Consider the following 27,039-nt stretch of genomic DNA (forward strand, 5'->3'; position numbering starts at 1 on the left):
AGTGTTGTCAACTTTTTTTTCTTGGAATAAGAACATTGAAAAACAATGATTTTACCATCCATGGCATTATCCTTGCATAAAAGAAATGTTAACCATGCACTGTTTGAAAACATACACACACACACCACACACACAGACATAGGCACAGACACACTCATGCAATAAAGGTGAGTTTATTCAAATGAAAACTTAGCTTTAATGAAAATCTCACCATGCTGTCTGTATTTTTCTGATTCCCCCATCCTACTAGTGAAGATTGCAGCTCAAATTATTATCAATCAAATACATATCTTTGAGTTTTATCCATATACAAATATGTAAATTCTGATTTTTGTAGATGCCCTTATCAGGTTAAGGAAGTTCCCTTTTATTTTTAGTTTGCTCAGCATCCATCATGAATAGATGTTGCATTTTTTTCAAATGCTTTTTATGTATCTATTATCATGTAGTTTATTTTTAGTCTGTTGATATGGTAGATTGCATTTTTTAATTTTTAAATCATGAACCACCCTTTCATTCCTCAGATTAATTCCACTTTGTTGTAAATTATTATCATTTTTTTTACATACTGCTGAATTTGATTTGCTGACGTTCTGTTTAACTTTCTTGTATTTTCTCGTACTTTGTCTTGTCCTGGTATAGGGTAATGCTGACCACATAAAATGAGTTGAGAACTATTCCCTCTTTCTCTATTTTCTGAAAGAATTTGTGTGGAATTAATATTATTTCTTCCTTTAATGTTTATTTCACTAGTAAAACCATCTGGGCCCAAGCTTTTTTTGTTTAATGGTTTTGAACTATAAACTCAATTTGTTTACTAAGATGTAGGGCTACTTAGATTATCTTGAGTTTGGGTAGTTCATCTCTTTCAAGGAATTGTCCATTTCATCTAAGTTGTGGTCCACAATGCACCTACGTTGTTGAATTTATAAAGTTGCTCATAGTATTCCTTTATTATCTTTTTAAGGTCCATGGGGTCTGTAGTGACATAGTTTCTTTTGTTCTGATATTGGTAATTTGTTTCTTTCCCTTACTCTTTCTTCTTTCCTGAAGTTCCATGGTTCTCATTGTTATCATTTCTTTTCCACCCAAAGAATCTCCTTTAGCATTTACTTTAGAGAAGGTCCATTGGAACAAATTTTGTTAGTTTTCCTTCTTCTGAAGATGTCTTAATTTTGCTTTTGCTCCTGAAGGATCTTTCCACTGGATATAGAAATCTGGTTGACAGTTATTTTCCTTAAGTCCTTTAAAAATGTTGTTGTTCTGTCTTGTCATCTCCATGGAATCTGATGAGAGCTGTGAAGCCTTTAGAATTACTGTTCCTCAGTCTTCTCTGTTTGCTTTCTAGATTTTTTTTTCTTTTGTATTTGGTTTGTTCATGATGTGTCTGGTTGTGTTTTCTTTGAAGCTAGCTTCCTGGGGTTCACCAGCTTTTTGAATATGTAAATTCATGTCTTTCATCAAATTTGGGAAGTTTTCACCCATTATTTCTTCAACTATTTCTCCACTGCCAGTCTCTTTTCCCTCTCCTTCTGGGACTTCAAAGATATAAATGTTAAATATTTTTATATTGCTCTGCTGGTCCCTGAGACTCTGTTCATTTTGTTGCAATCATTTTTCTCTGTGTTTTTTTGGATTCAATCACTTCTACTGCTCTCTCTCAGTGGTTGGATGACTGTGGCCCACAAGCCAAATCCAGGCTGCCTGCTTTAGCAAGTAAAGTTTTATTGGACAATTAATTTGGCTATATTCCTGCTACAATTGCAGCACTGAGTAATTAGAGAGTGTATGACCCACAAGGTTTAAAAATAAACAATTTGTTAATGCTGCTGGAAATGTAATATGCCAGAAATGGGCTGGCTTATATAAGGTAAATTTATTAAGTTACCAGTTTACAGTTTTAAAACCATAAAATGTCCAACTAAAGCATCCAGAGAAAGACACCTTGACTCAAGAAAGGCTGATAGCATCTGGAACACCTCTGTCAGCTGGGAAGGCATGTGGCTAAAGTCTGCTGTTCTTTTGGCTTCAGGTTTCAAACAGCTTCCCCAGGGGTGTTTTCTTTCTGCATCTCCAAATGTCTCTGTCTGTGTTGACTCTGAAGCTTTTTCCAAAATGGTTCCCTCTGAAAGGACTCCAGTCACTGGATGAAACCTTGATTGGCTGGAAATGTATCTCCATTTGGTTGGTTTACATCTCCATGGAAACAACTTAATAAAAAAGATCCCACCTTACAGTATTCAATCAGGATTAAAGAATATTGCTTTTCTGGGATACACAACCGTTTCAAGCCAGCCCCTTCAGAACAGCTAGCTCTTGCTCTAGCTTCAAGTTCAATGACTCTATCTCCAGTGTGACTACTGATCTCCTCCAGTGAGTTTTTAATTTATTCTATTTCTCACTTGAAAAATTTTCATTTCTTTCTTTCTTTTAAAATAGTTTCCATTTCTTCATTGAAAATTCCTACCTTCCCATTTGTTTCAAGAATATTTGCCCTAGTTTATGAAGCATAGCTGCTCTTAATTCTTTCTGTGATTATTACACTATTTGGATTAGCTTGGTATTTGTGTCTGTTGATGGGTTTTTCTTTTTTCCTTTGAGTATTGTTGAAATTTTTTTTGTTCTTTGATTATTAAATAATTATGAATTGTATTTTGGACATATTGAATACTGTGTTACGAGGCTCTGGGTCCTATTAAGATTCCTTGAGGAATTTTTTTTTTTTTTTTAAGTAAGCAATCAACCTAGGTAGACTATCAGTACAACTTACTTTCAGTAGATTGTGGTTCTAATGCAGTTTGGTTTTCAAAGCCTTTGCAGGGCTGTTAGGGTCTATGTTATGTGTGCACCACCCCGGGGCCAGTCTGTAGTTTAGTCTCAAAGTCTTTGTTATGTTTCTGTGGGTTGGTTCCTTGTATGTGCAGCCTAGGATTTCAAGCACAGATTAAGGGATCCTTTTCTCAAACTCTCCTCCATGATTTCCTTCACTCTGCAGTATTCAGGATTCCATTGTCCTGGTGTGCTGGATAGGAAGCCAGAGTTTTAGCTTCCCCATATCATTTCATATTTTTCACAACTGCATACAACTGAGAATGAATGGGTAAGAGAAAAAAGGGAGAGAAAAATAATGGGGAGCCCCCATACACATACATGCACACACAGTCTTTAGATCACAAGATTTCCTTTAGCCAGTTCTTCTCCGAGAGTTTTAGGTGCCTAAGCACCTGCTGTCACTGCCACTGCAGAAATGTAGTATATGACTAAGACTTGCCTTGGGGCCAAGTTGACAAAGTAAAAGGAGTAAAATAAAATGAGAATTCCAACCCTCACTCACTGTCCTGCACTGCCCATCTTTGCCAGTTCCCTAGCAAGAAAGAGAGGGTTTATCATGGAGCTTTTTATGTCCATGCTCACTGCACAGTCCCAGGATTCTGGCCACCCTAAAGTCTAAGTCAAGATATAAGGAGGAAAAAATACCCAGGAAACTTAAGCCCATATCAGTTATTCTTTTGAATTTTAATTTCCCTCCCCAATGCACTTTCTATTATTTGCTTTTTAGAGTCATCAGATGGTTGCTTTATGTAATCTCTCCAGGGTTTTACTTGTAATGAGTGATAAAGATAGGGTGGAGTGTGCTTACTCAAAAGGTGGTTTTACTTGTAATGAGTGAGAGAGATAGGGTGGAGTGTGCTTAGCCAAAACCAAAATTACCCAGTTCATGTTTTTAATTTTCATTATGGTATTCATCCATTAGATGAGTATCCTACAATTTCTATATTCTTTCTCAATTGACCACATTTATGATTTATTTTCAGATTCTCTGTGAATATGTGCAAAGTTTCTCCAGGATATACATTTAGTTGTGAAATTGCTGAGATGTAAGGGTATCTTCATATTTATTAGATATTGCCAAAATGCTCTCCAAAGTTGTAATAACAATTTAGACTTGCGCCAGCATTGTGTGAATTTTCTCATTGATTCATATGCTCATAAACTTTTGGTATTGTCAGATTTAAAAGTCTCTGCCAACCTCTATACTATGAAATGGTATTTCAGCATTTTAATCTATTTTCCTGATTACTAATAAGATTGAACTTACTTTCAAAAGTTTATTGCCCATTCCTATTTTCTCTTCTGTGATTTATTTGTTCATGTAGGCCATCTGTTTTTCCAATGGGTTTTTGAAAATCTTTTTATAGTTGATTTTATTTAATTCTTATATGTAGTCTGTTTCTTTTAACAAATGCAGCAAACACTTTACCCCATCTGAGGCTTATTTTTCTCACATTATTTATAATGACGTTTGGTATATGGCAGTTTTAATGCTAAGGTCAATTTATAGTCTTTTCCTTTATGTTTTGTACTTCTGTGTCTTATTTACAAAGTCTTTCTGTACCCCAAAGTACAGAAAACTTCTGAAAGTTTTAAAATTCAGCTTTTAATATTTAGGTCTTTACTTCATCAGTAGGTAATTTTTGTGTTTGGTTTTAAATGAAGATTTGATTTTTTTTCCCCACATAAATAACCAATTTTCCCAGCACCATCTTTCCCCCAGAGATTTGTAATTCTTTCTCCAACAATTTAGAATGTCACCTCTGTCATATTTTAAGTTTGCATGTAGGAATGGGCCTTTTCTAGGCTCTCTAATCTGTAATAATAATTTATTAGTCTATTTGCATATATATCCCTGCACCAATATCAATTATCTAAATTATTATTATCTATAATAAATCTCATCTGATAGGAAAAATACTCCCATATTATCCTTCATTTTATTACTTCTTGGGTCTTTGCTCTTCATTATAAATTTTAGAATCCCCCACTAAAGTTCACACAAATATTTTAAGTATTTTGATTGGAATTTCTAGATTATTTTAGGGAACTGATTTTGTATTCGTTTTCTATTGTTGCCACAACAACTTACTACAAACTTAATGACTCAAACAACGTACATATATTACCTTCCTTTCTGGAGGTCACAAATCTGACATGTCTCAAATCAAGGTGTTTGCAGGGCTGCATTCCTTTGCCGAGGCTCTAAGGGAGAATCTGTTTTCTTGTATTTTTCAACTTCCACAGATTGCACATAGTCCTTGGCTCACGGCCCCTTCCTCTATTTTCAAAGCCAGCAGCAGTGGGTTGAGTTTTTTCATATTCCATTACTCTGACCTCCTCTTCTGCCTCTTTCTTCCACTTTTTTTTCTCCCTGTTCCATTTTTAAGGAACTTTGTGATAACATTGGAAAATCCAAGATAATCTTCCTATCTCAAAATCCTTAATTTAATCACATCTGCAAATTTCCTTTCATAGCATAGTCACAGGTACCGAGGTTACTCTTTGTACACCTTTTGGGGACAAAGGACATCATTCTGCCTACAGCAAATATCCTTACAATAACGAATCATTCCATCCATGAACATGGTATTTCTCTTTTTGAGGATTTCTTTCATGTTTTTCAATAAAGTCTTGTAATTTTCACTCTAAATATTTTGTATATCCTTTTTCTTTCTTTTTTGGTGTGGGCAGGCTCTGGGAATCGAACCCAGGTCTCCGGCATGGCAGGTGAAAACTCTGCCACTGAGCCACCATTGCCCACCCAAAGATTTTGTTTATATTTTAATAACTTTATTCCTAGGAACTTTATAATTAGGTTGTTGAGTGGATTTTATATTTTATTTTTGTGTTTTCTAATTATTTGTTGCTAATGTATAGGAGCACAATTGATTTTTAGATCATTTTATTTCTAATGTTATTTCTAGATTCTTTAAGGTTTTTCTATCAATCACATTGTCTAAAAATGTTTATTTATCTCCAATTTTTATAAAGTTATTTATTTTTCTTATTTAAATCTGCTGGCTAGACCTCCATTAGAATTTTTAATTGAAAAGTTCTTCCTACACCTTTTTGTCTTTATCCTTATTTTAAAGAAAATGCTTCTAATGTTTCACTAATAAGGTTGACGCCTTAAATAGATTTGGGGAGAACAATTTTTTTCAGGTTAAAGAAATCCCCATTTATTCCCAGATTACCAGGTTTCTTTGACTATTTGGTTTTATTAAATGTTTTATTTGTTTGTTTGTTTGCATCTATTGAGATGATCCTATGGGCCTCTTCCCATCCTCTTTTTAAACAGTGTGTTAATGTGATGGATTATCTTTATTGATTTTCTAATTTTAAGCCTACTTTGCAATCCTGGAATAAACATAACTCATTGGATACAATTTTTATAGTGTTTTGATTAGGTTTTTGCCTTTACCACTCAAATGTAAGCTCTGTGAGCATGAGAATTTTGTTTATCTTACTCACTTAGGCATTTCTGGCACCCAGAAACATACCTGGCACAGGATAGATGCTCAATACATTGTTTTAATGTTTGATAATATCTTTACGTGGGCAAAGTAGATAACACCTTCCCTACTTTTTTTTTTTGCTACCCCCCTCCACTTCTCCTCTGCCTAAACCTATTTATCTTCTTATTTACCCCACCTTCATTAAATAGAATCATTTCCTAACCAGCTATAAGCCATAAGAGGGGCTCCTTCTAGATGCTTCCTTCTATTTTGTCCTCTACAATAAAGCTAGTTTCCAAGTCCAGTTGGACATATTCTTGGTCTTGGTGAACTTCCTAGTGGGTGTGGACGCATTATAAATAAAATCTCTTGATGAGGAATCAAGTTAGGCTTTAATCAGAATTATGGGAGAACTTTACAAGCAGAATGATTCAGAAATATACACAGAAGGCCATGTGGAGGAGGAGAAGCGAGAAGTCAATAGAAGAGAAAAGAGAAGACATAACCTCGTGTTTTGTCATGTGACAGAAAAGCCAAGGGCTAAGGACCAAGGATTGTTAGTAGCCAGCCCTAGAATACCACACCTTGATTTTGGACTTCTCCCAACCTTAAAACCAGGAGCTGACAAATCCCCATTGTTTAAGCCAACCCCATGTGTGGTATTTATTTTAGCAGAAGGAAACTAAGACACCAACCAGCCAACCAGCAAAAACAAAGCACCCTGTCGAGTTCAGACCATTGCTGCTCCCCCAGCTTCATGTCCTACTTCTTCTCACACTTGTGCTTCAGTCACGCTGAGTTGCTCATTTACCCCTTCCCCACAGGACACCAGGCATTTTTGCACACTGATTTCCTCACCCCTTTATTTTTAAAATAATCAGCCACACCTCCCTCTCTCTCTTCCCTACCTTTCCTTAACATCAACAAGGCTTTGAAGGAGTAAATGCTTTGGCCTGAAAATGAGTAGCTACTGTATACCAGATACTTTAGTCTTTCTTCTTTTTTAATTTTCACCATAACTCTCCGAGTATAAGTAATTTACCTCATTTTATAGATGAGGTTGATGCTCAGAGATGTTACATGGCTTGCTGAAACACTCAGCTAGAAAGTGGCAAAACCAGAGGCTGAATAATTAGTGCTCTAATTATTGACCCCAGCCCTTCCCAGTTCACAAAGTCTGGGTTAGATTTCTGGCTTTGCCATTCATTTGCTTTATGACATTTGGCAAGGCACTGCCTCTCTCTGAGCCTCAGTTTCCACTTTTGTAAAATAAGGCTGGATTCAGTGATCTGTTAGCTTCTTCCTCTCTGGAGAGCTACAATTCTTTGCAATGCCCACTTAGTCCGATCCATCCCTTCAGTCCAAGACTTCCCACTGCAGAACAATCATCTCTCTGATGATTGTCCCAAGTTAGCAGAAACCTGACCATCTTCTTCCACCCTCCTTAAAGTTTTTATGCCAGTCTCTGAACTAACACAGAAACTCTTGCCACAAGTCTGCATGTCTGGACTCATGTACTTCTTTCTGGAGCCAAAACTTCATCAGGAGGTGAGAGATGGTGAATCCAAAGACAACATTCTTGTATAATTACATTAAATTCCCTTCATTCTGAGTGACCATGTGCAACCCACTGCCCTATTCTGAATCTCTCCGTCCTCACATTTAAAATGAGAGGGTTGGTTTACAGTAGACTAAGATCCCTTCCATCATCAGTCTAACCTATGATGCTGGGATATTATAAAATACCTGTGGCAATAACTGACTAATAAATGAAGGAAGCACCAAACAAAGGCTCATTTTCCTGGGGAGAACCTGACCTCAGCAAGTTATCATCCACATGCCCAAGTTCAAGGTCAGACTTCTGGGAAAGTTATAATACCCAAGCAGAGCAGGGATTAAAACCTGAGGAGGGGAGAGAAGGAAAGGAGTAAAACAAACTCCCATCCAACTAAGTCAGGACATTTAGAATGGTAGAAAAACATGCAGAGACTTTAGAGTCAAGTTATCTTAGATTCCGATCCTCATTCCATTACTTGCTAGCTTTGTAACATTAAGCATGTCACATGACCTCTCTGATCCTGTTTCTTTATCTGTCCAAAAATTAGGCTGATAATTCTTACTCGCATTACTTGTGAAGCTTAAAAGAGATGGCATTGTCTAGTACAGCGTGGATATTCAAAAACTGCTCATTTTCATTGTGTATTTTTTATTTAGAAAGAATAAGGAGCTACATGGAATTTAATAAATGGCTAAATGTTTTCAAGTAAGCACATCTTTAAAAAACAGGATCTAGGAGCATCCTGAATCACAGAATCCTAGAACTCAAAGTGACTGTATTAATTATCAATTACATAATAATTACACCAGCTTTAATATTCTATATACCCTCCACTGCTTGAATGCTTGTGTTGATGAAAAGATCAATCTCTGCTTTCTAAAATAGCCTATCCATGATGAGAGGTGGGTTGGGGAAAATTGTTAAAACTTTGGTTCAGAATTAATGGCTTGTCCAGTAATGAAGCCATCCTGCCTTCTCCGTTATAATCCAGCCATCACCAAAGGATTTGCAGTTTTAGCACAGTCCACGCTAGGTCATTCCACCAAGCTTTGGTCCTTGTCGTTCTCTTTACTGGGATACCACCGCCCCCTTCCCTCACCCTCCTCCTCACCTAAAGAGTCACCTACCCATCCATTAAGATTCAACTCAAACATCACCCACCTCTGGGAAGTCCTGTCTTCTGTGCTCTCCTTGTCCCTTTTAGCTAGCGAAATTATCTATCTACATATTGGTCTCCTGCAGTAGATTGTGGCTCCTTGAAATCAGGGACCTTAACTTCCACATCTCCATACCTCCAGATCTTGGATAAGTTCTGATTCAATAAATATGAGCTGACTGAGAGTTCCAACCGTTGAACAGGGCAGAGAGACCTGTGTATAGGAGGGTCTATTGGAGTGAGGATCTGTCCAGCAAGTGTTCAGTGATAATTACACCCTGGATGGGCAGAAATGGGAAAAAAAGGTGCTAATTTCAAAAATGTTCTGGGAGCTGTTTTGGTTTTGTGTCTGTCCGCCACCAGCTAAATTCAAGGAGAAGCATGTTGAAAACATCATGACAGACTTTTCCTTTCTTTCCTCTTAGATGATATTCAGTGAATTATAGAATGCTGGACACACGTCTCCACTAAACCTGTGCTCCTAGAACCATATGGTAACTGCTTTTATTGCTTGTTTTCTGAGCAGGGCAATAGAAGCAATACCATTAAGTTAGAATCAAATTATTCAATAATCTTAAAGAAGGAGGGATCGATGTCTTGCCATTTCACGCATTTGACACCGTGCTCTGTATTTTCCACCTGTTTCACAATAAATCCGTGAAGTAGAGGATTATTGTCTATTTCACAAGTAGAAACTAAAATTCTAGAAGTTTAATAACTTGCAACTACAGCTAAGAAGAGATTTATCCAAGTACAATTCTAAAATGTATGCTTTTAGGGTTCACTTCTCGGTGCCTGTTCATGCAAAAAAAAAAAGTATAAAATGTATGTTTTTGTAAAACTCATAATCAGTGAGGTAGAGAGTGTAAGTTATTGCCAAATATTACTTTTTCATTTTCATAATATAGAACTCTCATTCTCTGATGGGCCAATTGCAATCTCAAATAAAGACCATATTTCTTAGCCTCCCTTGCAGGTCACAAAGTCATAGAACTAAATGCTACCCAATGATATGTAATTAGAAGGGTTGAATGGTGCTTTGGGAAAGGTACATCTAATGGGATACAGCGAGCGTCTTTTCATTTCCCTTGATTTCTCTTGCTGCTAATCTAGAACCAAATGTGATCATGGAACTCCAGTAGTCATGGTAGATCATGAATGATCTTGAGGATGGATGCTGTGGTGCAGATTGAATTATGTAACCCAGAAAAAAAATTTCTTAATCTTAATCCCACTCCTGTGGATGTGAACCCATTTTAAATAGGACCTTTTAAAGATGTTATTTTTAGTAAAGGTGAACCTACTGAATCAGGACGGGTCTTACCTTTTGCTGGAGGCCTTACAGAGGGAAGATCATGGGGAGGAAGAGGAAGCTGGAAGTTAATGGGACCTGGAAGAGAAAGGAGAGGGCATCACCAAGGATTGCCAACCATGCAGAACACTACCAACCGCAGGAGAAAGCATGCCTTCTAGTCTCTGAAACCATGAGCTGATAAATTCCCATAGTTTAAGCCAACCCATTGTGTGGTGTTTGTCATAGCAGTTTGGAAACTAAAAAACCATGTGCTAGAATGGTGGATTCTTGATGACTGTGTAACCTTCAACTAATTCTGGACCTCATATTTCTTTCATATGATAGAAAAAATCCTTGTATGCTTAAGCTTGTGTTTCTAAGGTTGATACAATATTTATGAAGTCTTAGTTCAATCACAAATTCACTGTGAGACTTTTGGCAATTTGCTTAAACATTTTTAACTCAAGTTTTCCTATATGGAAAATAAGTAGAGTGAATTCAAAGGTTCTTTCTCATATTAAGGTGCCAAATATTCAGCATAATTACTGGGCAACTAACAGTGGCTGAGTCTAAAAAGATCAAGAATATTGGAGCCCTTTTTTAAGCATTTCCAAAGTAGCTATAAAAATAAGCAGAACATTCATTCATTCATAATACATACACGCATGCACACATACATACATACATACAGCACAGGGGACACTGAGTGCCCTTCCAAGAATTGCTCTTGGAAAGCTAAGCCTCAAAGAGAGCTATGACCACTTTCTAGGGGCAGCCCACATCCATCAGTGTGTTGATGTGGAAAATACAAGAGCTTGGCCCCCTTGCCTCAATTTGTGATGACAAAAGGGTCATCCCCACTGCAGAGCTCCTGGAAACTGCATCACAGTTCAATTTCTCCTTCCACTCAATCCTGCTTTGCTCACTCCTCATTGGTAGTGTTCCCCAAAGCACTTCCCAACACACTTTTTGCACACATATCTCTGTTTCAGACTCTGTATCTTAGGGCACCCAACCTAAGATAATTGGTACCATGAATGGCAGTCTACTGGAATTTTGAAGCTTGATCACCTGCGAGCTGGCTGGCAGTTAGGACCCTATCACAAGAGTAGGAGGAACACTGATAGCAACTGGCATTCTATTGCACTGCAACTGTGAGAATTTTCACTGCTAATTAAGCAGAGATGGGATTGTAGGAAAAGGAAACACACTGTCAGGTGTAATATATCAGATATTTGAGATATCTGAGGGAAAGTAGTAATTATTAAGATTATGGAATAGGATGACACTGCTGAGTGATATCAACGTATTTGAGAAAGTCATTGAAAGGCTGGCAGTATGTGAAAGTCAGAGGACCTCTTTGGTAACCTAGCAAGAGAGTCTCATCTTCAGTAGCTGGAGGACAGAAATGGCTTAGGCTTCTATTTAGGGCTTACATTGGAAGAGTGGCATATTCCAGTGAAAACTGAATTTTCTGCACCGGTGTGACTAAGGCTGGGATCCTGGTCAGGAAGGAATGAAACCCTTAGATGGGAGTTGAGGACATGTGGATTGAAGCATTTGAGAACTTGAGAATCTTGACACTCCAGATCTGTCTGTACCTTCTGGGGCTGCAGAAGTGGTCTGGTCTTTCGAGTTATGGTCTATCTCTTCCCCTTTGTGTGAAGATGGTGCAGGGCACTCTACCCAGCAAGGTAGTACACACCTACCTCAAGATCTAGCTCCACTTCTCTCCCTCTCCTAGACCAATAACTAGGATCAGGTCATACCAAAATCCCACCAGGGACTTGCTGGGCCCCCAAGAAAGTGCTCATTCCTTGAAGAGGCTGCAAGACCTAGCGAACCTGCATTGACAGAAGCCAGGAGCATGCGTACGGGACTGAATTCTGGGGTGCAAGGTCAAAAGGCGAAAAACAGAGTCGGATATTGGAGTTTTCCCATATGGGAACACCTTCCTCTGGCATAGGATTTAACACCTGACAGGGACCCTGAGAGAAAGTCTTAATATACTAGGGGGTTGGCTCTGGAAATCTTGCAGAGGTGGTGGCTCTTCTTAAACAAGGTATAAATACCAAGACAAAGAAAGAGGAAGGGATCAAAATGTTCAGAGAAGTGGTTGTACTGAGATGTATTGACCACATAAATCCAGGAAACCTGATCTAAGGTATCCAATAAATCTTTGTTGAGTAACCACTGTAGGAAAAGCTTCTGTGATAGTTTCTTAGGATATTGGAATGGGATGGACAAGCGATGGTCCTTTGTCCTTATGGTATCTACAAACTGTGGTTATGAAATAGTGAGACTGATTTTTGAAAACAAAATCACTCAGAACAGGTGCATTCAAATGGGTGTCACCCTTCTAAAAAAACTCACAGGGAAACTATGAGCATCTTACTAGTGTAGAGGAAAACCCTGGAAGGCAGCATCACATCAAATTGGGTTTAAGTCTGTTTATTATATAACTTCCCTTAGAGAGACAGATTAAAAGTTGTGTGACACTGAGAACATGTTTTATCTTCTCTGAACCCCAATTTTCTCATCTGTAAAGCTGCTCCAGTGGCATGTTAAAGTGAGATAACATAAACAAAATGCCTAGTCTATTAAACACATCATGAACACTCAATAAAAGTTGGTTCTTTTTCTTCTCTTATGATTCTATCTATTACACTGTAAACTCCCTTTTGAAAAGTCCCATTTAGATTTACCTTAACAGTCAAGATATTAAGTCTTATTTCTTCTTCTTTCTTTCTCCCATTTCCTCTTTCACTCATTTATTTAACAGGCATGGACTGAACCATATATTATGAGCAAGTCCTTGTTTCTGTCACACATCTGTACTCTACCTTTGGCTCTGAAAGACTTTTGACTATTTCTACACAGTGTTGGTAGCCTTAAGGGAAGAGGAGTTGCCACTGTAGGAGATATAGAAGATCATATCTCAGGTTCTGAGCTGCTGGAAATGCTGGGGCAGCAGCAGCATCTTGGAATAAGGTTCCATATTCTTGATGTGATATGTGTGAGAAGTCTGCCTTCACGGAATGTTTAACTTATACATAGAAAATTAGATGGGTAAAGAATGAAGTGAGAATGCAGAACAGCACATGCAAAGGTAAACTGTCTCATCTGCAAAATAATAGAAATAAAATGCTGAGTCTTCACCATGAGTCAGACAGACACTGGACAAGTGGCCTAGGAAACAAAGGTGACTGAGAGCTCAGAGTCTAGTAGAGAAATCCAATTGGCCCATTTATACTTACAACCATGACCCAACAAAATAACCTGGAAGTAGTTTCCTCTGTCTAGGGAGTCAGAAAGCTTTGCAGAAGAGGTGACCCTTGGCCTGAGGCTTAAGGATGAAATGTGAGGGTGTAGAGGATGGCATTTCAGGCAGACAGAACAGCATGTGCAAGGCACAGGAGCCAGAATAAGCAAGGAACATTTGATTAACTGAAGTTGTTCAGTAGAAGCTGGTAAACTACAGGTTGGCTGGAGTACAGGAGAGGTAGGCAGAGCCCAGTTCACACAGGGACGGTTTGCCCTAGTTTGCCTGGGACTGTCCTGGTTTATGCCTGTTGTCCTAACATGATATCATATTATAGCACTCCCTTTCAGTTTCAAAAGTATCACTGTTAGAACAATTAATGATGGAGTCATCCTGTTTTTCACTAGGAAACAACCTGTGTTTTCAGACAATCACTCTGGCTGCCATGTGGACTGGCATGGAGAGATGAGTCTGAGGGCTTGGGAGTGACCTTCTAAGGCCCGTCCAGCCCTGGTGTCCTCTAGATCAGACAGCTCAAAACCAGGCACCACTCCTAGAAATAGCACAAAACTCTTTTAGTGATGGATAAATGTGTAATGAATTCATAAATGTAACAGCATTGAGAAGAGGGTGATATCCCTGTGACCTGGGGAGCTCTGGGCAGGAATCCTGAAGAAAATGGATCTGTACCTTGACCTTCAAGGATGGGTAGGATTTGAATAGTCAGAGAGGCATGAGGTGGATTTGGGGTGAGCCAAGGTGTGAAGGTAGGGATGACTGGGGAGTGCAGTGAGAAGGCCTAAAATGAAAGACCCTTATATAACATGTCGGCGATCACAACCGCCACCCAATAAAGGTAACAGCTTACAAGCATGACCTCTTCTGTTATTTCTCCAAATCCTCCTGACATACCTGGGAAGTACATAGGGCAGTGCATTAACTTTCGTATAGCCAGAGCACTTTGACCACAGCTGCGGGAGGCTTTCCATATGCACAAGAGTGCTTAGAATAGGGTCTGCCCCTCTCTCTACCATTGCCTCCCAAAGCTGGCACCACACATCATAAAGGCTTCGGGGCTTGAAACAAAGAAAGCACAAAATCGCGTTGGTGGGTTGATGGACCAGAGAGAAAACAGAGGCTCAGAAAGTTTGAGTGACTTGCCCAAGGTCAAATGGGAGAGCAGGTGCTGGCCCGGGAACTTGAACCTGAGACTCTAAAGCCCTGTTTCTTGCCACTGTCTCTTGTGGCCTCAAGTACAAATCAGTCCCCTAAACATAGACCTGAGTGTTGTGAAGTATTACAGTTATGAAGTGATTCTCACTAGGCAGAGATTTACATCTATCTCAGCCTATCCTTCTGAAAGCATCTTCCCTTTCATACCTATGGGTCTTTGCGTTCTTCTATGCATTCTCACATCCTTCAAGGGCCAACCAGAATGTTACCTCCTCTAACGTTTCCTTTCCACCTCTCTAGACAAGTGATCTCTTCCTCTGTGCCACTATAGTATGGTGCTCAAACGGCAGTCATCAGCTTGCAGAGTACATAGTGGAATGCTTACATGGTGGAGCACGTAGTAGGGTCTGCTTCAATGCCACACTGTAAGCCTCTTGGTGGCAGGGGCTTATATGTTATATATCTTTGTATCCTCGATGCCCAGCATAATTCCTTGTACATTGTAGGTGTTTGATGAATATTTGTGGAATAACTGAATGACTGAATAAATGTATCTGCTTAACCAGAGCTCTCACTGTGACCACACCCTGATTAAACTCTTACCTGGTTTTCAGTTGGGTTCAGCCCATAGAAGGCCCCACGAGGAGATCAGAGGCTGGAAGGTGAAAGAGAAGCTGAACTGTTTATATCCCTTTCCTACTTTCAGACTTTCAGGGGTGGTTCCAGCTCCTTGTTGTTGCTATCCCCTGGGTCCTAGCCCACCAAACCTGCCCACACCCCTGCAACATACCTTCACTAAAATCTATTTAGCTTGAGCTTTTTATGAGAGTGCCATCTCTGTTTTTCCAGGTCACTCATAGATATTGTCAGTGATGGCTTGAGTGGCAATAATCAACTCTACAACTACTATTAAGTTCCTTGCAAAGGGGAAAGTTTAAAACTAAATTCTGGGGAATTCACTCTTCCCATCTGTGAATTGGGATACTAAAAACAGCCCCTTTACACAACCCTATAAGAGTCCAGTGTAATAAAAACAGGGCAGTTTTGCAAACTGGAAAGAGAAGTGAGAGTAGAGGAGTTTTAGATCCATAGAATGGTCCACTCTTTTAAAAACAGAGGACAACTTTACAACTCTGGATTTCTAGGATAGATGCCTGCAGCTCAAAGCTGCAAAGAAGGGCAGGATGTCCAAAGAACCAGGCCCAGCTGCTTGCAATAGAGAAAGAGTAGGTTGTGGGTTGGGGGGACAAAACAAGCATTCAAGAGGGTGGGCTCTTCTCTGGATAAATTCTAGACATAATAAATGGTCTATTTGTTCTTCTTGATAATATGACACACACACACACGCACACACATCCCTTCATGGGTTTGCTGAGTGTCTATGGAAAACAGTCCAGGCGGAGATCCTGGAAACGTCTATTTATGATGATGTTGACATAGAGAGGACCAGTATGTTCATGTTGAGGCTATGTTTTCTGTTTCTATAAACATCTTCAATGTGAGAAAAGGCTTCAATGGGTCCATGGGCACAATTTATAACTTGCTCTGTGCCGACATAAATCAAGCATGAATACCATTTCAATGAAATAATGCAGATCATTGATTTAAGGTGGTAAGGACCTGCAAGCAGGGAGGATTCCAAGGCAACTCATTCTTGAGAATGAGCATGCCCTCTGTGGCTGGTTTGTCTTCCTTCTTGGCAGCAGGGAGCTTCAACTTGGCCATGTGATGCAGTGGAAAGGGCACGGGCTCTGGTTTTAGATAGTGTGAGTTCCCAGCCAGAATGGGACCTGGGGGTAAGTTATGCTTTAAGCCTTATTTCTTCCTCTATAAAACTGGCTAACCAATCTTTGCCTCAGTAAGTGGTTTGGGGTTTAAATGAAGTAACATGGTTTTAGCTAAGTGCTACTTTGGTGATAAATCTCAACTCCCTTTCTCTAAGCTCTTGGTGAATTTTTTTTTTTTTTTACCTCTTATAATTTACAAATTGGCGGAAGAGGAGCCAGTTCCAGAGATGTGATGTCCAAAGTCACCTTGAAGTTATTGTACCCTTTTGTAAAGACAATGAGCATGGCTCTCCTGGTTTGGAGCTGTTATGGACCCCAGAAAAGGTCACGGTTTTTAAATCCATTCTTGTGGGTACAGATCTATTGTGGGTGGGACCTTTTGGTCAGGTTATTTCAATTGAGATGTGACCCACCCCATTCAAGGTGGGTCTTAATCCTTTATTAGAGCTTAGAAAGAAACAGCCTGGGAGAAGAAAGCAAGGACCCACAGGAGCTAAGAGAGAAAGCCACTGGAATCAGAAGCTGAAGGCAGCAGAACCTGGGAGTAAAGGACCAGCAGGTGCCATCATGTGCCTTGCTAATTGACAGAAGAAACACAGGTACCAGCAGTCTTTCTTCAGAGAAGGCCTCTTCTTGATGCCCTAATTTGGACACTATTTTGACCTTAGAATCATAAATTTTTAAACCAATAAATTCTCATTTAAAAAGCCAACCCATTTCTGGTATATTGCATTCCAGCAGCTTTGGCAAACTGAAATAATGGTCCAAGAAAAAATTAGGAGTCCTGCAGTTCTGTCCAACAGAGTGTTGAAGGCCACAAAGAACTTTCATTTGCACTGTCTCCTGTGAATGCTGATTCTATAGCCATCTTTGGGTGGGAAAAAAGTAGTGTAACATACATTTTAATTGTAAAATAACAATTGTAAAATCATAGTAATGAAGAGTAACTTAGCAAAGAGAGAAGCCATATTGCAGCCCATAATCTTTTGGGGATTAACAGGGTCACTGGGGACCCTCTAAGAAAGAGTGTTGCCTCAACTGCTGTTATGTAACTTATTAAAATGAAATTTATGTGCATCCCCCATGGACCAATTTTTCCCCCAGTCTCTTCAATCTTTATACAATCTGAGAAAGAACAGAAAATATATTGAGTGACTCAGCCTAGGGGAGTGTTACATTTAGTGAATTCAGAAGATCTGACTTTGGCCCCTCACTCTGCCACTCATTCACCATGAGACCTTATGCAACCCTTTCTCCACTCTTGGCCTCGGTTTCTTCATTAGAAAAACAAAAATGTCATCTCAAACCTAACTAACTTAGAGTACTACTAGGAAAAACCCAATGATAAAATGAATATATAGTACTTTATGAACTGTGATTATCGAGCATCCCAATTTAACAGGGCCAAAAGAGAATGCTTATTTTAGCTGCCTGAGCCTCTCTCCATCAGCCTCGTCCACCTCCATCAAAGGCATCTGCACCCACCTACCCTTGGTTTCCTCACCCACCACATGCCATCATTAGAGACCTGTCGACTCTACTTTCTCCAATGTAGAGTGACCATTTTAATTTGTAATATATTTTAACCTTTTGCTTAAAAATAGTTTTGACTTACAGCAATGTTGCAACAATTATACAAAAATTCTCAGGTACACCACACCCAGTTTCCCCAAATTAACATTTTATCACTTTTACTCTTTCTCTTCCTATATATACATATATACACACATATTAAATAACTATATATGTACACACACACACACACACACATATATATACATATTTCTTTTCTGAACCATTTGAGGGTACATTGCAGGCACAATGATCAAATGATTTTTAAAAGCAAAAATGAGAGTATAGCACTCTGTGGCTTTAACCTGTCCAATGGCTTTCCCTGCATTTAAAGTAAAATCCAAACTGCTTGCTTATCAGCAAGAAGTTGAATCAGTTGAATCAGGCCTGCATGCTTCAACACCTGCCCACCTCTTAGACCCCATCTCCCAATGTAAGCTCCTCTAACTCCTACCTACCCTGCCCTTCTTTCTGTTCCTTAAACAGTCCCAACTGGTTTCTGCAGGCATTGGTGGCAGCTATTCCTGCTGCTGAATACACTTACCCCTACTACCCCATCTTCCCATGCTTGTTTCTTCTGGTCATTTGGATCTCAGCTAAAATACCACATCTTAAAGACAGCTCCCCTGACCATTCAATCCCTAAACCCATTTGGTCCTACCCGTTGGTACCGTTCTAATTGCAATTCTATTTTTTTTTTTTTGTAGGTCTCTGGAAATTTAATTTTCACATTTAAATTTTGGATTGATGAATACATCATAGTTTATGAAGAGTAGTGTTCCCTCTTACATATTTCTTAAATTTTTTTATTGTATACTATAACGTGTATACAAAACAAAGAAAGAAAAAAGCAATAGTTTTCAAAGCACTCTTCAACAAGTAGTCGTAGGACAGATCCCAGAATTTGTCATAGTCTACCATACTATCATCTCAGATTTTTCCTTTTAGCTGCTCTAGAACATTGGAGGCTAAAAGGAATAAATTTTTTTTATCATCGCAATTGACTTTTTTTCTCTTTTTGTGAAAAATAACATATATACAAAAAAGCAATTGAGACTTCAATTCACCACTCTCATCAATGGACAGAACATCTAGACAGAGAATCAATAAAGAAATAGAGAATCTGAATATTACTATAAATGAGCTAGACTTAACAGACATTTATAGGACATTACATCCCACATCAGCAGGATACACCTTTTTCTCAAGTGCTCATGGATCATTCTCAAAGATAGACCATATGCTGGGTCACAAAGCAAGTCTTAACAAATTTAAAAAGATTGAAATCATACACAACACTTTCTTGGATCATAAAGGAATGAAGTTGGAAATCAATAATAGGCGGAGTGCCAGAAAATTCACAAATACATGGAGGCTCAACAACACACTCTTAAACAACGACTGGGTCAAAGAAGAAATTGCTAGAGAAATTAGCAAATACCTCGAGGCGAATGAAAATGAAAACACAGCATTTCAAAACTTATGGGACACAGCAAAGGCAGTGCTAAGAGGGAAATTTATTGCCCTAAATGCCTATATCAGAAAAGAAGAAAAGGCCAAAATGCAGGAATTAACTGTCCACTTGGAAGAACTGGAGAAAGAACAGCAAACTAATCCCAAAGCAAGCAAAAGGAAAGAAATAACAAAGATCAGAGCAGAAATAAATGAAATTGAAAACATGAAAGGAATAGAGAAAATCAATAAGACCAGAAGTTGGTTCTATGAGAAAATCAATAAGATTGATGGGCCCTTATCAAGATTGACAAAAAGAAGAAGAGAGAGGATGCAAATAAATAAGATCAGAAATGGAAGAGGAGACATAACTACTGACCTCACAGAAATAAAGGAGGTAATAACAGGATACTATGAACAACTTTACACTAATAAATACAACAATTTAGATGAAATGGACGGGTTCCTGGAAAGACATGAACAACCAACTTTGACTCAAGAACAAATAGATGACCTCAACAAACCAATCACAAGTAAAGAAATTGAATTAGTCATTCAAAAGCTTCCTAAAAAGAAAAGTCCAGGACCAGATGGCTTCACATGTGAATTCTACCAAACATTCCAGAAAGAATTAGTACCAACTCTCCTCAAACTCTTCAAAAAAATCGAAGTGGAGGGAAAACTACCTAATTCATTCTATGAAGCCAACATCACCCTCATACCAAAACCAGGCAAAGATATTACAAAAAAGAAAACTACAGACCAATCTCTCTAATGAATATAGATGCAAAAATCCTCAATAAAATTCTAGCAAATCGTATCCAACAACACAGTAAAAGAATTATACATCATGACCAAGTAGGATTCATCCCAGGTATGCAAGGATGGTTCAACATAAGAAAATCAATTAATGTAATACACCATATCAACAAATCAAAGCAGAAAAATCACATGATCATCTCAATTGATGCAGAGAAGGCATTTGACAAGATTCAACATCCTTTCCTGTTGAAAACACTTCAAAAGATAGGAATACAAGGGAACTTCCTTAAAATGGTACAGGGAATATATGAAAAACCCACAGCTAATATCATCCTCAATGGGGAAAAATTGACAACGTTTCCCCTAAGATCAGGAACAAGACAAGGATGTCCACTATCACCACTATTATTCAACATTGTGTTGGAGGTTCTAGCCAGAGCAATTAGACAAGAAAAAGAAATACAAGGCATCAAAATTGGAAAGGAAGAAGTAAAACTATCACTGTTTGCAGACGATATGATACTATACGTCGAAAACCTGGAAAAATCCACAACAAAACTACTACAGCTAATAAATGAGTACAGCAAAGTAGCAGGTTACAAGATCAACATTCAAAAATCTGTAGCATTTCTATACACTAGCAATGAACAAGCTGAGGGGGAAATCAAGAAACGAATCCCATTTACAATTGCAACTAAAAGAATAAAATACCTAGGAATAAATTTAACTAAAGAGACAAAAAACCTATATAATGAAAACTACAAAAAACTGCTAAAAGAAATCACAGAAGACCTAAATAGATGGAAGGGCATATCGTGTTCATGGATTGGAAGACTAAATATAATTAAGATGTCAATCCTACCTAAATTGATTTACAGATTCAATGCAATACCAATCAAAATCCCAACAACTTATTTTTCAGAAATAGAAAAACCAATAAGCAAATTTATCTGGAAGGGCAGGGTGCCTCAAATTGCTAAAAACATCTTGAGGAAAAAAAACGAAGCTGGAGGTCTTGCACTGCCTGACTTTAAGGCATGTTATGAAGCCACAGTGGTCAAAACAGCATGGTATTGGCATAAAGATAGATATATCGACCAATGGAATCGAATAGAGTGCTCAGATATAGACCCTCTCATCTATGGACATTTGATCTTTGATAAGGCAGTCAAGCCAACTCACCTGGGACAGAGCAGTCTCTTCAATAAATGGTGCCTAGAGAACTGGATATCCACATGCAAAAGAATGAAAGAAGACCCGTATCTCACACCCTATACAAAAGTTAACTCAAAATGGATCAAAGATCTAAACATTACGTCTAAGACCATAAAACAGTTAGAGCAAAATGTAGGGAGATATCTTATGAATCTTACAATTGGAGGCGGTTTTATGGACCTTAAACCTAAAGCAAGAGCACTGAAGAAGGAAATAAATAAATGGGAGCTCCTCAAAATTAAACACTTTTGTGCATCAAAGAACTTCATCAAGAAAGTAGAAAGACAGCCTACACAATGGGAGACAATATTTGGAAATGACATATCAGATAAAGGTCTAGTATCCAGAATTTATAAAGAGATTGCTCAACTCAACAACAAAAAGACAGCCAACCCAATTACAAAATAGGAAAAAGACTTGAATAGACACCTCTCCGAAGAGGAAATACAAATGGCCAAAAGGCACATGAAGAGATGCTCAATGTCCCTGGCCATTAGAGAAATGCAAATCAAAACCACAATGAGATATCATCTCACACCCACCAGAATGGCCATTATCAACAAAACAGAAAATGACAAATGCTGGAGAGAATGCAGTGAAAGAGGCACACTTATCCACTGTTGGTGAGAATGTCAAATGGTGCAACCACTGTGGAAGGCAGTTTGGCGGTTCCTCAAAAAGCTGAATATGGAATTGCTGGGAATCTACTCAGAGGACTTAAGGGCAAAGACACAAATGGACATTTGCATACCAATGTTTATAGCAGCGTTATTTACAATTGCAAAGAGATGGAAACAGCCAAAATGTCCGTCAACAGACGAGTGGCTAAACAAACTGTGGTATATACATACGATGGAATATTATGCAGCTTTAAGACAGGATAAACTTATGAAGCATGTAATAACATGGATGGACCTAGAGAGCATTATGCTGAGTGAGTCTAGCCAAAAACTAAAAGACAAATACTGTATGGTCCCAATGATGTGAATCGACATTCGAGGATAAACTTGGAATATGTCATTGGTAACAGAGTCCAGCAGGAGTTAGAAACAGGGTAAGATAATGGGTATTTGGAGCTGATGGGATACAGACTGTGCAACAGGACTAGATACAAAAACTCAAAAATGGACAGCACAATAATACCTAATTGTAAAGTAATCATGTTAAAACACTGAATGAAGCTGCATCTGAGCTATAGGTTTTTGTTTTGTTTTGTTTTTACTATTATTACTTTTATTTTTTTCTTTATATTAACATTCTATATCTTTTTCGGTTGTGTTGCTAGTTCTTCTAAACCGATGCAAATGTACTAAGAAACGATGATCATGCATCTATGTGATGATGTTAAGAATTACTGATTGCATATGTAGAATGGTATGATTTCTAAATGTTGGGTTAATTTCTTTTTTTCCGTTAATTAATAAAAAAAAAAGCCAAAAAAAAAAAAAAAGCAATTAATTTTAAAGCACACCACAACAATCAGTTGTAGAACAGATTTCAGAGTTTGGTGTGGGTTACAATTCCACAATTTTAGGTTTTTACTTCTAGCTGCTCTAAGATACTGGAGACTAAAAGAAGTATCAAGATAATGAATCAGCAATCATACTCATTTGTTAAACCCTACTTTCTCTGTATGATCCACCATCACCTTTGATCTTTCTTCACCACTCTTTAGGGGATGTTTGGGCTATGGCCATTCCAACTTTTTCATGCTGGAAGGGGCTGTCAGTAATATGGTGTAGGGAGATGAAACTAGCTGATGTTCTGGAGAAACTGGGCCCTCTAGGTTTCAGGACTTATCTGGGCGAGGGACCTATCTGGAGGTTGTAAGTTTCTGGAAAGTTACCTTAGTGCCTGGAACCCTTGTAGAATCTTATATATTGCCCTAGATGTTCTTCAGGATTGGCTGGAATGGTTTTGGTTGGGGTTTGGCAAGTTATGACAGCTAGCATCTAAGTACAATTCTTTATAGAGCAAGGAGCACCAGCTGCTATCTTTAATGACTATTTACTGGTCAATTCCAGCTTCTCCCCCTAGAATGTAAATTTCAGGAAAGTATAGGTCTTGCGAGTCTTGTCTTGTTCATTGCTTACCTCTCAGATGCTAGAACAGGGCTTGCACAGAGTTAGTACCTAATCAATATCTGGTTGACTAGTGGATTGGTACATTGCAGGGCAAAGAGGTACAAGACCAGGTCTTGTACCTGAAATACGATTTTCAGGTACTGACATGCTCCAGCACTTATATGGGCTGCAATTTCCCCTTGCATTCTGGACATACCTAGTGTATCATAATCTTGTCCCAGGAGAGGGTTGGTTAAAGCACAATGAACATTTTGGTGTAAATCCTCTGAGAAACAGAAAGAAAAATTGTACAAGTACACAAATGCGCGCACACACACACAGAGGAAGAGAGAATATGCCGAACTTTGTGGCTTATATGTATGAGCTCTAGAGCCAGACTACCTTGTTTAGATTCGGGTTCTGCCACTTATTGCTAGGTGACCTTGGACAAATTACTTAAGCACTATATGCCTCAGTTTCCCTATGTGTAAAACAGGGATAATAAAAATACTTTCTTTATAAGCACTTTGCCTTATTAGGCACATTATTTAAAAAAAATGCTTAGAAGTATACCTGGCACATAGTAATTGTCCAGTAAATGTCAGCATAATGTATAGTTATATAATACATAATAGATAGAACATACTGTTTTATGGCCTTTATTTTATTTAGTTCGATTTCCTGAATATCCAACAACTATCTCTTTGCTACATGATTATCAATAGCTACCATTTTTCCATCCTACGGACACACCGTAAATTTCCTAGTTTACTCCCATACCCAGAAATTTAAGTTGCTTCCAATTTTTCTTTATTATAAACAATATGGCATTGAACATATATCTTTATAAACATCAGCAACTGCTTCTTCTTCTCATATTCCTAGAAGAGGAATTGCTGGGTCAAAGGCTATGCATATTTTCTGACCTGAGATATTTATTCCAGTTGCCATGAGATACGTTGTTCCAACAAAGGTGTTTCCTTAGGGACCTAAGTTCAGTGGCCTGGACAACTCCTAATCTCAGCCAGTTCCCCTCTGCTCTCTCACCCAGTGCCAGCCAGTCTGCTTTCAATGTGCACAACTGAGGTCACTGTGGGTTCTAATAATCCTGTTTACTCTGCTTTGGGCAGGAAAATACCCTGGATGTTCTCTTTTCAGGAGATATCAAGAACCTTTGTGTTGAACTTCATCTAAGAGAATAAAAACATCCACATCCACATCCATCATGCCTGCTGTTTTACTGCTGGCTTTCTCCCTGGCCCTTGATGAAAACATCTGTTTTTCAATTGCGGCTTCCACACCCTTGTTATCTGTAGAAACCCTTCTGTTCTTTAAGTCTGGGTTTAAATGCCACTTCTCCCAGGAAGCTCCCTCCCCTTCAGTCTGCACGTCCTGATGTGAGGAAAGAGAACTCCTGGATAAGGGAGTCGGAGACAGGTGGGCAGAGCTCCAGCTCAGCTTGTCTCCAGCTATGTGCACTTCCTTTTGAGTATCTATTTTTTTGGCCTCATTGTCTTCCTCTGAAACCATGGGTGAATGATAATAATAACATTAACCTCTGAGTGTTGTTTTGAGATGATGTCTTTAAGAGCTCCTGGTGAATATTGAACCAGCGCAAGCAAAAAAAAAAATAAATAAAGAGTGCCTCTGGCTTGTTTTGGTTGTATGTTCAGTTTTTGGTACACCTGTTTCCAGGATGTCCAGTGCCCTTTCTCAATGCCTACAAGAGGAGGGGAGGCCACTCTTGTCTTTCTCTTTAGACAATGTTTGAGCGATCTGCCCCTATCCTCTACCCTACTCCTTTCAGAATTAAATAGTAAGAGATTGCAGAGTGAGAAGGGTGGGCCAAATCTGACACTAGACAAGAAAAGAAGGAATGGTCTGAACCTGGCAGAAGTTCTCCAAGATGGTAAAATAAACTGGGGTAACTGCCAGTGTCCCCAAAAGTGGGAAACTTCATCCCACTCCCAATCTAGGAGATCTACTTCTGAAAAGGTAAATAAAAGAGCCTAATGGTTTAACACAGATTGCTGTGGTGCTGGGGTCTACAAGAAATGTTCTATGCCTCTGCACAGGGGGGAAACTGCCCCCTCGAATAGACCACAGGAGGAGTAGATCTTGATTTTGTGAGACCTGAGGCTTGTATTGGGGACCCTTCTTTAAGAAAAGAAATTATAAATGCAAAATGCTCATGGCCACCCAACATCACCTAAATGGAGGTCAAGTGTGATGGAGGGAACGTCAGAGTGGAAAGAGACAGCAATATTAACCAACTGAGGTTAAAATATCATACCTTAGCAAATTTTATACTAATATCTGAGCATGTAGACACATTGACAGCAGTCCTCTAAGGAGCCTATGCAAATGAGGGACTCAAAACTTAAGCTTCGTAGGGTGGGCCACAGTGGCTCAGCAGGCAGAGTTCTCACCTGTCATGCCAGAGACCCAGGTTCAATTCCTTGTGCCTGCCCATGGAAAAGAAAAAAACTTAAGCTTCATTAACTGTCACCTGGAGTTGAAACATCTTGAAGCTAAAACCAGAGAGAGACTCTTCCCCAAACCCCATTCCTTAGAAGATCCCAGAGTTTGGGACAATCTCCAGTCACACATAACTGAGATGGCATTTCCTGCCAAATGGTTGTAGCACAAGGTTGTGGCAAGTCAGATTGGTCACATTAGAAATTACAGAAATATATGATACTTCTTGCACTGAAGTATCATAAAACATGTTACCTATACCATGCTCAGTCAAACTCTTTATTAAAGCAACAATCAAACAAAACACATATACTATGTAAATTCTTTGCTTTGCAATTCTCTTTCTCCATCTCCAACTACGTTGTTGGTTTTGTATGAGAATGAAATGAGCAAATACATGGGCTGGCCTGGGAACTGCTTGTCTATGGCCAAGGGAAGTTCACATACATTGAGGCCCAAAGAGTCCAAGGAACATCAGCTAGGCTTTGGAAATAAACTTGGATACAGCATTCTGGTGAAGTAAATCTGACCTCAAGAGCTCACACTTGCCTTGCTGTGTGCTCTTTGGCAAATTACTTAATCTCTGAGAAACCGACTTTCTACTAGGACATAACCACCTACCTTGGCGAGAATGTCAGAAGGACTAACTGAGGTAAGTGCTCAGGACAGAATGATGTACAAAAGGTGGAAACTTGTTCTGTTACATCCATTCCTACCCGAGTAGGATCCTTTGGAGAAGTCCTCCCTCTGTGGTTCCCTGGAAGGCCCTTTCTGAATCCTTCTCTGTGAGAGGGCACATTTTAAGATCCAAACCAAGGGCTCAGGGTACATCCCCCTTCTACTTAATTCTATTGTATTCTGTTTGAATTAAGCATCCTCCTTCAAGGAGGAAATTTAAACCACTTCCAATATGCCAGTTTAAAACTGTTGTGTACCCCCAGAAAAGCCATGTTCTTTAATCGTGATTTAATATTGTG

The sequence above is a fragment of the Tamandua tetradactyla genome, chromosome 2, assembly GCF_023851605.1.
Source record: "Tamandua tetradactyla isolate mTamTet1 chromosome 2, mTamTet1.pri, whole genome shotgun sequence".
Classification (NCBI taxonomy): Eukaryota; Metazoa; Chordata; class Mammalia; order Pilosa; family Myrmecophagidae; genus Tamandua; species Tamandua tetradactyla.